This window comes from Phocoena sinus, chromosome 10 (assembly GCF_008692025.1).
Source record: "Phocoena sinus isolate mPhoSin1 chromosome 10, mPhoSin1.pri, whole genome shotgun sequence".
NCBI classification, from domain to species: Eukaryota; Metazoa; Chordata; class Mammalia; order Artiodactyla; family Phocoenidae; genus Phocoena; species Phocoena sinus.
In genome coordinates this window covers 86,995,072-87,004,632 of record NC_045772.1, presented here as the reverse complement: position 1 = coordinate 87,004,632, position 9,561 = coordinate 86,995,072, and the positions used below count along the sequence as shown (strand labels likewise).

The window sequence follows — 9,561 nt, the reverse complement described above, 5'->3', positions numbered from 1 at the left end:
ATTGTTTGACTGGGTATCCTTTCAAAAGCATAGCCATATTACCTCCTGTCCTTCCAACTCAATCACTCTGCATTTCCTTCTTTATTGTTGTGATGGAGGTCATACTTTGAAAAACTTAAATGTGCCTTCTTTTCTAGCTTTCCAAGCCTATGACGTTTCTTCTAGTTGGCCCAAGAATTCATCACACCTGGAGAAGATTAGCAAATGTTGTTGCAAGTAGGATGATGTAATAGCTTCTGACATGGAAAATAAGATTTTTCGAATTCCTTAAGTTTCCTTGCAGTGTATCAAGAACATTGGTGGATAAAGAGAGGGACGAAGTTAGCAATTCATCCAGAAATGTGTCTTCTTATTTTTTCTGCCTTGGGCTGCTGCTCAAAGACATAAAAGAAAGTAAGCAAGTGAGAGTAAGTGAGGCTAGAGTTGACTTTTGTGCCCACTTCTCATTTGAGACTCTGAGGCTTATAAGCTCTTCCTCGCATGACTTTATGAAGGAAATATGATTCTTCTTATTTAAAAAAATTAAGGCGAGATGAACAAAATTAAGTGGAGATGAACAATTTGTTCGAAATCATACAGATGGCAAAGACCTTGATTTGAACCCAGGACAGTCTGACTAACCACTTTTCACGATACCATGCTACCAATAAACAATTCCATACATACCTCTGTGTACTGAATTGTGCACAGTTAAAAAAAATAAAGTTAGTGAAAGTAGTGAAAGCTAAAATAAAGTCAGTAAAACTTTAATACTTTGCATTTATGGAATAAATGGGTTTCTGACCATATTGTTAGTTAATGTGGTATCAGGGTATGACACTTGCTATGCTGCTTTAGCAGTCTATTAAAACCTCCTAAAATTTTGAGTCAAAATCAAGATTTAATATGTAACTTGAACTTCTATTTTGTCTTGCTAAAAAAAAAGTTTGGGCTGTACTTTTGCTCAGTTGCATCCAAACTAAAAGCTTTTTTTTTTCCTCATGTGAATCTCTTAAACAGTTTTGTTTATTGATAATCAAAAATTGTAATATAATTTCTGGTCTAGACTTATCTAGTACCATAGACTTCTACATTTGTAATTTCTTCAACACGTCAGGTGATAAATTAATTGTGACAATAGATATGCTCTTTCAAGCTCTTTTAAATAGGGTACTTTGTTCATATTCCAGCCATTCCCTTAGAGATGGTGTAAATATTTCAAAATTGTTTTGGGAACCAAACTCTTTATACATAGGTATATTTTGAGTCTTCGTGTTATTTAATCCCACCATCCAACAGAATATAAACTATCTCTCTCAGCCAGATGTTATCTTCACTTTTAGGTGCTTGGCTCTTAATTTACATGTTCTAAAGTATTATTTTATAGTAGTTTATTTGAATTAAATAAGGCACTTTTCACATCAGCTTTTAAAACTTGATGGTTTCGTTCTCTTTTATTTATTTTTTTGGTAGACTTGGTGTCTCTGGTGCAAGGCTTGCTTTTGCTTGTAATCCTACAGTGTTGCCAGTTAAATGATGTCCCCGTTGAAGTAATGTTAACCACCCTGGATTAAAAATGCTCTCAAGCAATTTAGCAGTGGTTGTAAATCCCTGGAATTTGGAAAAATAATCAGCATCGTGTGATAGTTGCATGACACATGATGGATCTAGTATTTAATGTACAAGCGCTTGGTTAGAAAATGAAGGTGAACCCCTTGTACAGTTTCATGCCTAAGACAGCACCAAGCAGAGGGGGGGAAAAAAGGAAGAGTGGGGAATATGTGAATCCTGATTTCCCGGAAGAGTGAGGGGAGGCAAAATTTAACTCTGAGAAAAGTGATAAAATGGCAACAATTACATTAACTCAGTTACACAAATTGTGAAACACAAGTCACAATTTTTACTGTGATTTTACAAAGTGAACATTTTCTCAACGTCCTATTTGATAAAAATAAGTAAAGGTTGTGGGCAACTTAATGTGACTTAACTAACCAAACGCTCTAGTTGCGTCTTTTCCCTGCCTGCTTGGTGATGGCTGCCTGTACCAACGTGTTTGTCTGTGGTTTCACTTTCCTAATTTTGCCTTTATTCATACAAATATTTTTATTATCACCAGTCATTTGCTATTTTGCACATGGTTCATTTGGTTGTTTTTTTTTTTCTTCTAGGTATCTATGATTATGTGAAAATGATGTCAAAAATGGTTGTGCTTTTGTTTTTCACAAAAATCTCCAGGTGTTGAACTGGGGAATCATGCTGTTGTCAGTAACACTCATGTGACATAGCTGAAATTTTCATCATCTTCAGTAAATAATCAGGGTGGGGCTTCCCTGGTGGCGCAGTGCTTGAGAGTCTGCCTGCCGATGCAGGGGACATGGGTTCGTGCCCCGGTCCGGGAAGATCCCACGTGCCGCGGAGCGGCTGGGCCCGTGAGCCATGGCCGCTGAGCCTGTGCGTCCGGAGCTTGTGCTCCGCAACGGCAGAGGCCGCAACAGTGAGAGGCCCGCGTACCGCAAAAAAAAAAAAAAAAAAAAAAAATTGATATTCATATTTTCAATGGTAAAACTATAGAGCATTCTGCTGTTTGTGCCAATGATTTTACCAAACAATTTAGTTACAAGAAGAGACGTTTATAACACAAGGTGTTGGAAAGAGAGCCTGGAAAAATAAAATACAAGAAAGATATGAAATATACTTTAAATTATTGTGAGTTTAAAGTATATTTTGTGGGAAAACTGTGCTCATAAAGGACCGAACCCTTACTCAGAAGAGGTTGAATAAAAGAGTGCAACTAAATTTTATCTTTAAAAGAATACATTTCATAAAAAAAGTTTACTCTTAGGAGGGCATAATAGCTGTATGAGGGCAGGAATTATTTTGTTCACTGTTATACTCTTGGCACCTAGAAGATTGCCTCCAACAAAGTAAGGGTTAAATACATGCTTGTTGAGTTATCAGATGATTGACTGGTTACATTAGAATGAAAGACAAGAAATATTTCAATATATGAATTACAAGTAGATTCCTACCAAGGGGAATATTGTCGATACTAAATGAAAAAAAATCAACACGGTAAATGAGATCACTTCCTCAACTTATTTAATAATATATTATGAGAAAGCTGTAAGGAAAGAACAATTTAAGTCTATATGAGACCTACTGAAAATGTCAAAATATATCCTAATTTAAAAGCTCCTAAATTTCATCAAAGTAGAAAAAATGACAGGGATCAACTTACATAGAATGTAAAAATTTTCTGCAGCAAATCACAATAAAATATATGACCTGGCCTGTAACAGAGTCATGAAATTGCAGGAAATTTAATTAAGTAGCTGTGGAATTTAAAGAAGAAAATCACAGAAGTTTATGCGTTTATTATTATGTATGTTGTTTGATTTGTAAGTGATAATGTCTTGTGAGTAAATGAAAACGTTACGAAAAGCTCTCAATTCTGCCATATCTTTATATGACACCACTCATGAATACGCAAAAGGATGAATAATTCTCCAAAATATGTAAGCAGAACAAAAGCATTAGGAGGGAGCTATGAAAGTTGCAAAAGTTGACGTGTACTTTGTCTTATTCTTGGTGTAATTGAGACACATCTGGAGATTATTGAGTTTTCCAATATTCAGGTGGCTGGTGAATCAAGTATTTGGCTGACAGAGTCCAAATTTAAAAGTATAATTTTTTAAAAAGTTTTAAAAAAATTCTGTGCTGTTTTTAGAATTCTTTCTCATAAGCAATAAGCAAATTTTTTTAAAGACCCTTTGCCTTCAAAAGAGAAACATTATTTCATTTTTTTCTCAAGAGATGATAAATATTTTAAATGGATTTGGGAAAAAGGGAAAAGATATATCACAGATGCATTTCCAAAGCTTTCAAAGAACATACACCTCTTCAAAATTTCACGCGTAATGAATTTTTCTCATTTCAGAAATGAATACTTAGAGAAAGCAACATGACGATGATCACTGAGAATACGATTTTGTCTGTTTTGTTCACTCTACTCCCTGCGCCTGGAACAGGACCTGGCACATAGTAGATGCTCAATAAATATTTGGTGTATGATTGATTGAATAAATGACTGAAAAGCTAATTAGATGCATATGTAATCCTAGAACTTCAATTTACTGAAATTCTGCAAATCCTAACTTCATCTATGAGTGTATCAACATAATCAGTTTTGGCAGTTGATTTACTTTATGTGATATTCGTAATAACAGAGCTGGCGCTTAACATTTTGAATTGGCCGATTGTTACAGCAAGCGCAGATGACTCATTTCCATTCCACTTTATCCTTAAGATTACTTTTAAAATACCATGGAGAGACATATTAGTGGTTGCCATCGATGGATGTTGGGAAATAATCCGTAACCAAATTGATGGAATCAGAAGGGCTCAGTGGCGCTGGGAAGAGATTTCCTAATCTGTGGAGAGAAAGTGATGTTTCACTAATCACACCCCCTAAGAACTTTATGATGCAATTTCATACATTCCCATAATTCACATTTTGGATTCAAGCCTCTCACTTCTAACATATACTGCTTTGGTTATAATTTGATATGATGTCACCATCATTGCAAGAAATGACATTAAGGAAATTAACATTATTTTATTAAAAGCTTCCAGTACTATTAAAATTAACGATCCACTAGCGAGATTACTCTGAAGCTTCCCATAAAGCTTTTGTTTTGTTTTGTTGAAAGTCCTTATGTAGAGTAACCACTGCTCTGTGATTCCAAGGAATCACAACCTGGATTCTAAGCATTTGCATTCAGCCTACCTAGGCATCTTGGGAATGGGAGTATAATACGCGTTTTTAACTGACTGGAGAATTAAAGTTACATAGTAGGACTGAATGGCCAGTTTCTAAACGGTAGCTTGCCAATTGACCATAAAGGAAACCCAGTAGAAGTGTGGTGCAACTCTCTACTGAAATTATTCTCCCTAATATTACCAGTGGAGGCTTTGCCAATTTTCTTCAGTTCTGATAGTTTATAATGTCTCTGTTAATTTTCTAGTTTTGCACCTCCACTCTCCTTTCGTTTGGTATCCTTCCTTTGTGCCCTTCTCTCTGGCTGCTTTTACTTTGCCCTTCACTTTGGATCTCCTGTTTTTTAAGAAGTCAGTATTTGTTAGTATTCAGTTTCTGGCTCCCTGTGTATCATTTTGGGTTTTCAGTGTTCATTTCCTTGCTTGACTTCATCTCCCATCTATGCCTGGCTCTACTAAGATTCCTGAGCCCCTCTGCTCCTAGTGTGGCATGGCTTTCACCCTAGAAAGGAGAGGATAGCATGCCATACCCCCATCTTGCCATATTTCTAAAATGTACCTCTTCTTATGTCACACCCCTACTTTCATCCCTTCTCAGGATGAAGTTGAAATTCCCTAACATTTCCTATGAGGTTTTCCAGGATACGGTCCAGGCTCACCTCTCCAAGAGCACATTTCATCATTTGCTGTCTATCAATGTTGAATATTTTCAGTTCTCCTAATGCACTCTGTTCTCTCTCCTTCCACATGCTTCTCTCTGTGCTGACCACACTCCTCTCCCTGATGGATAATGCCTTTTACTCTCAGGACTTCGTTTGTGTATCCAGTCCCTCATAAGACCTTCACTGTCACCTTATGGCTTGTAGATGGTGCAGCTACCTACTCCCTGGCCCCTTGTATTGGACTTACTACTATCAAAGAACTCCTGGTACTTCCTGTATTCTAGTTATCTAATGACTTCATTCTCTACTGACTAAATTTCTTGAGGACAAGACCTGTGACTTGTTCACTATTTTATGTATAGAAAAATGCCAAGCATAAATTAAGAAGCCAGTATTTTTTAATAAATTAAAAGGTAGGTATTTTTTCTTTTTCAACATCATAGTCCAAAGGCTCAAAATTATTAATATTTTCTTTCCCTAGACTTCTATGGATTTTCCCCAAATACATGAATTTAAGATTATGATAAAGGACAAATAACTCATTGAAAACTATTTTAAATTTCTATTTTAAAATATAAAATTACCTTTGAGCATTGCCTTGACCATCTCCTGTGCATTTTGGGTATAGATCATTCATTATCATTAGTTCTTAAATAGTTTATAATTGTAGATTTTTTTTTTTGGTCCAGTATTTAAGAGGATGGTTTTGAATTTTTAAATAGTTAGGATCCTTCTTTACTATTTCTTCTGTAAATATCTAGCTTTATTCTTTTGTAGAGAGAGACTACAGGTAGCATATTTTTGACACTTTGGAATTTTTTTTTTTCACAAGGTATATATTGTTTTTGAAGGGTCATGTGCACTGGTTAACTTTCTATTGAAAGGTTTACAAAATTTGATATATATAAAATTCTGAATTCTATTATTCTAATTTTTTTATATCATCATATGTATTCTATATAATTGGTTAAGGGCTGAGAAATGTGTGTTAAATTATGCCTATGTCAAATTATCACTAAATGCCAAGAATTTTTCTTCATGTATTTTGATACATTTTATGAGTTTTACCTCTTATTATTTTCATAATCCTCTTTTGTCTGTGCTTAAATCTACTTTCTATTCTACTTTGTTCAAATTAATATAGCTGTTTGTCTCATTTTTCTCGATGCTTCCTAATGCACTGTCACCCATTTTTTTCTGTTTTACTTTTCCATGCTGTTTTGTTTCAGCTGTATGTCTTTTAAGTAGAGATCATTTGATTTGGAGTGCTATGAAATGTCTCTTCCATTTCCCCTCAAGCCGAATGAGAGGGGATTCAAGGGGGCCCTTTAAAGAGATCGCCTGGTGTGTGGGGGTCTGGGGCACTGATCTTCTTGCTAGAAAAGCCTGAAGTCTGGCTGCTTTAGGAACAGCTTGCCATTGCCAGAAGTCTTTGGAAGGAAGAATTCATTCGGGCTTTCTGGGGACTCTTGAGGGCCACGTGGAAGAGGGAGATATAAGTGGAACTACCTTGGAGGGCGTTAGGCTCTTGAGAGAATGGAATTGGCCTCAGAAATTCAGGGTGAAGTCATAAATGTCCAGGCAGAGGAGACCTCACCTGTGTTAAGAGAGCAACAGGGAGGGATCCCATTGCCAGTGACAGGGCTCCATAGAAAGTACAAGCACACTCCAGGAGAAAGAATCAGCCTTAGATTCCAGCCAAGCCAGGGAAAACCAGTGCCAGATTATACTGGTGACTATTAAGTGAGAACTTTCGGGCTTCCCTGGTGGCACAGTGGTTGAGAGTCCGCCTGCCGATGCAGGGGACACGGGTTCATGCCCCGGTCCAGGAAGATCCCACATGCTGCGGAGCGGCTAGGCCCGTGAGGCATGGCCACTGAGCCTGCGCGTCCGGAGCCTGTGCTCCGCAACGGGAGAGGCCGCAACAGTGAGAGGCCCACATACCGCAAAAAGAAAAAAAAGAGAGAACTTTCTTGGGCCTTACCTCTCTCTAATATGTCTCCTCGAAATCTGGAAGCTCTAGAGCCAGCCTGCTGATGGGATAAAGGGCAGTGAATGAGAAGGAGGGAACTAGAAACCTCCCCATGCTAGGTTTCCTACCTACTCCTTAGCCTGAGCGGGGAAGGGAGGAGTTTTAAATGAAGTATGTATGGAGTCTGGAGTATCACTTGGGAGTGATCATTTAAATATCAAAATTAAATGTTTTGTGACTAAAGGTGGCCAGAGAACTTTTTATTTTCTGAGAGTGATCAGAAAAGTCATGGGATCTGCTTAGATTTCTGCTTAGAATTAGCCTCAGAGGACAGATTTGAATGGGTAGTGAGGGAAAAGAATTAAGTTTTCTGTTACATTCTTGGGGGACTAATCATAGCTGCCAATGACATTAAAGTTTGCCTTTTGTGTATTTTTCCTGATCCCTGGTTCTCAAATGCTGGCGTGTATCAGAACACCTGGAGAACTCATGACGAACACAGTAGAGCAGGCTTGTTGAAGAGGGTAGGCCTGAGCCTTTGGGTTTATACCAAGTTTTTAGATGATTCTGATTCCCACCAAAGTCTGAGAACCACTGTCTTGGATGTGTTATAGTGGAAAAGTACATGAGGCTGTCATGAGCTGCTTGCTGAATGCAAATTAAATCAGAATTCCCTCTGGAAGCTATCGGTAACTCTAGTCATTCCTATGTTTCTCAGATTGGTGGTTCTTCCTATCTATGTCTCAACAACCATTTTCCTGTTCTCATTCATTTACATCCTGAAAAACTAGTGTTCTTATCACCATTCCATGATCATTCCACCTCATTTTATATCTAAGTATAGTTAGGATGCCTCATATTTTATTGTAATCCTATGGATCATCAGGCAGTAATGATGAAGGTCTCAGAAAAGGACTTTGGCCTTGATACAGCGATGTCTTAATTAAGGAAGATTTCCCCCCTATTTCTTAAGATTTATTCTTTTCATTTTTCCCTTATATCCTTTCATGTTAATATAAATTATTTTACAAAACCTATATATTTGACATTTAGGCTTTTTATTCTCATTTTCCATTTCAGCTAATAATTTTCTTTATTCTTTTGAATTTATTGTTAACATCTGAATATGCATTAAAAATATGGAAAGCTTCATGTATTTCCATGTCATCCTTGGCAGGGGCCATGCTAATTTCTGTATTGTTCCAATTTTAGTATATGTGCTGCTGAAGCAATCACTCAGCCAATATTTTAGAAAATACATTTGCTGTATTTATGGATGTAATAATGGATTGTATATTAGTTTCCTGTGGTTGCTGTAACAAATTACCACAAATATGGTGGCTTAAAACAGCAGAAATTTATCCTCTCACAGTTCTGGAGGCCAGAAGTCCAAAATTAGTTTCACTAGGGGCCTAAATCAAGGTGCTTCCAGGGTTGTGCTCACTCCAGAGGCTTGACAGGAAAAATCTGTTCCTTGCCTGTTTCAGCTTCTGTGGCTAGCATTTCTTTGCTTTTGGCCACATAGCCAGCATCTTCAAATCTCTCTTTGCTGATCAGAGAAGAAAAAGAAAAAAAAGGAATCCAAACTGGAAAAGAAGAAGTAAAGCTGTCACTATTTGCAGATGACATGATACTATACATAGAGAATCCTATAGATGCTACCAGAAAACTACTAGAGCTACTCAATGAATTTTGTAAAGTAGAAGAATACAAAATTAATGCAGAGAAATCTCTTGCATTTCTATACACTAATGATGAAAAATCTGAAAGAGAAATTAAGGAAACACTCTCATTTACCATTGCAACAAAAAGAATAAAACACCTAGGAATAAACCTACCTAAGGAAACAAAAGACCTGTATGCAGAAAATTATAAGGCACTGATGAACGAAATTAAAGATGATACAAACAGATGGAGATATATTCCATGTCCTTGGGTTGGAAGAATCAACATTGTGAAAATGACTATACTACCCAAAGTAATCTAGAGTTTCATTGCAATCCCTATCAAACTACCAATGGCATTTTTCACAGAACTAGAACAAAAAATTTCACAATGTGTATGGAAACATAAAGGACTCCAAATACCCAAAGCAATCTTGAGAAAGAAAAACAGAGCTGGAGGAATCAGGCTCCCTGACTTCAGACTATACTACAAAGCTACAGTAATCAA

The 9,561-nt window shown here is 36.8% G+C and overlaps 1 non-coding gene across 1 annotated transcript; it reads right to left on the bottom strand.

The window, feature by feature from the left end:
* Positions 1-8,522: 8,522 nt before the first annotated feature.
* On the bottom strand, positions 8,523-8,625 carry LOC116761472. Its single transcript, XR_004352036.1, has one exon. It is a non-coding gene; the product is annotated as a U6 spliceosomal RNA (small nuclear RNA).
* Between the last annotated feature and the right edge of the window lie 936 nt (positions 8,626-9,561).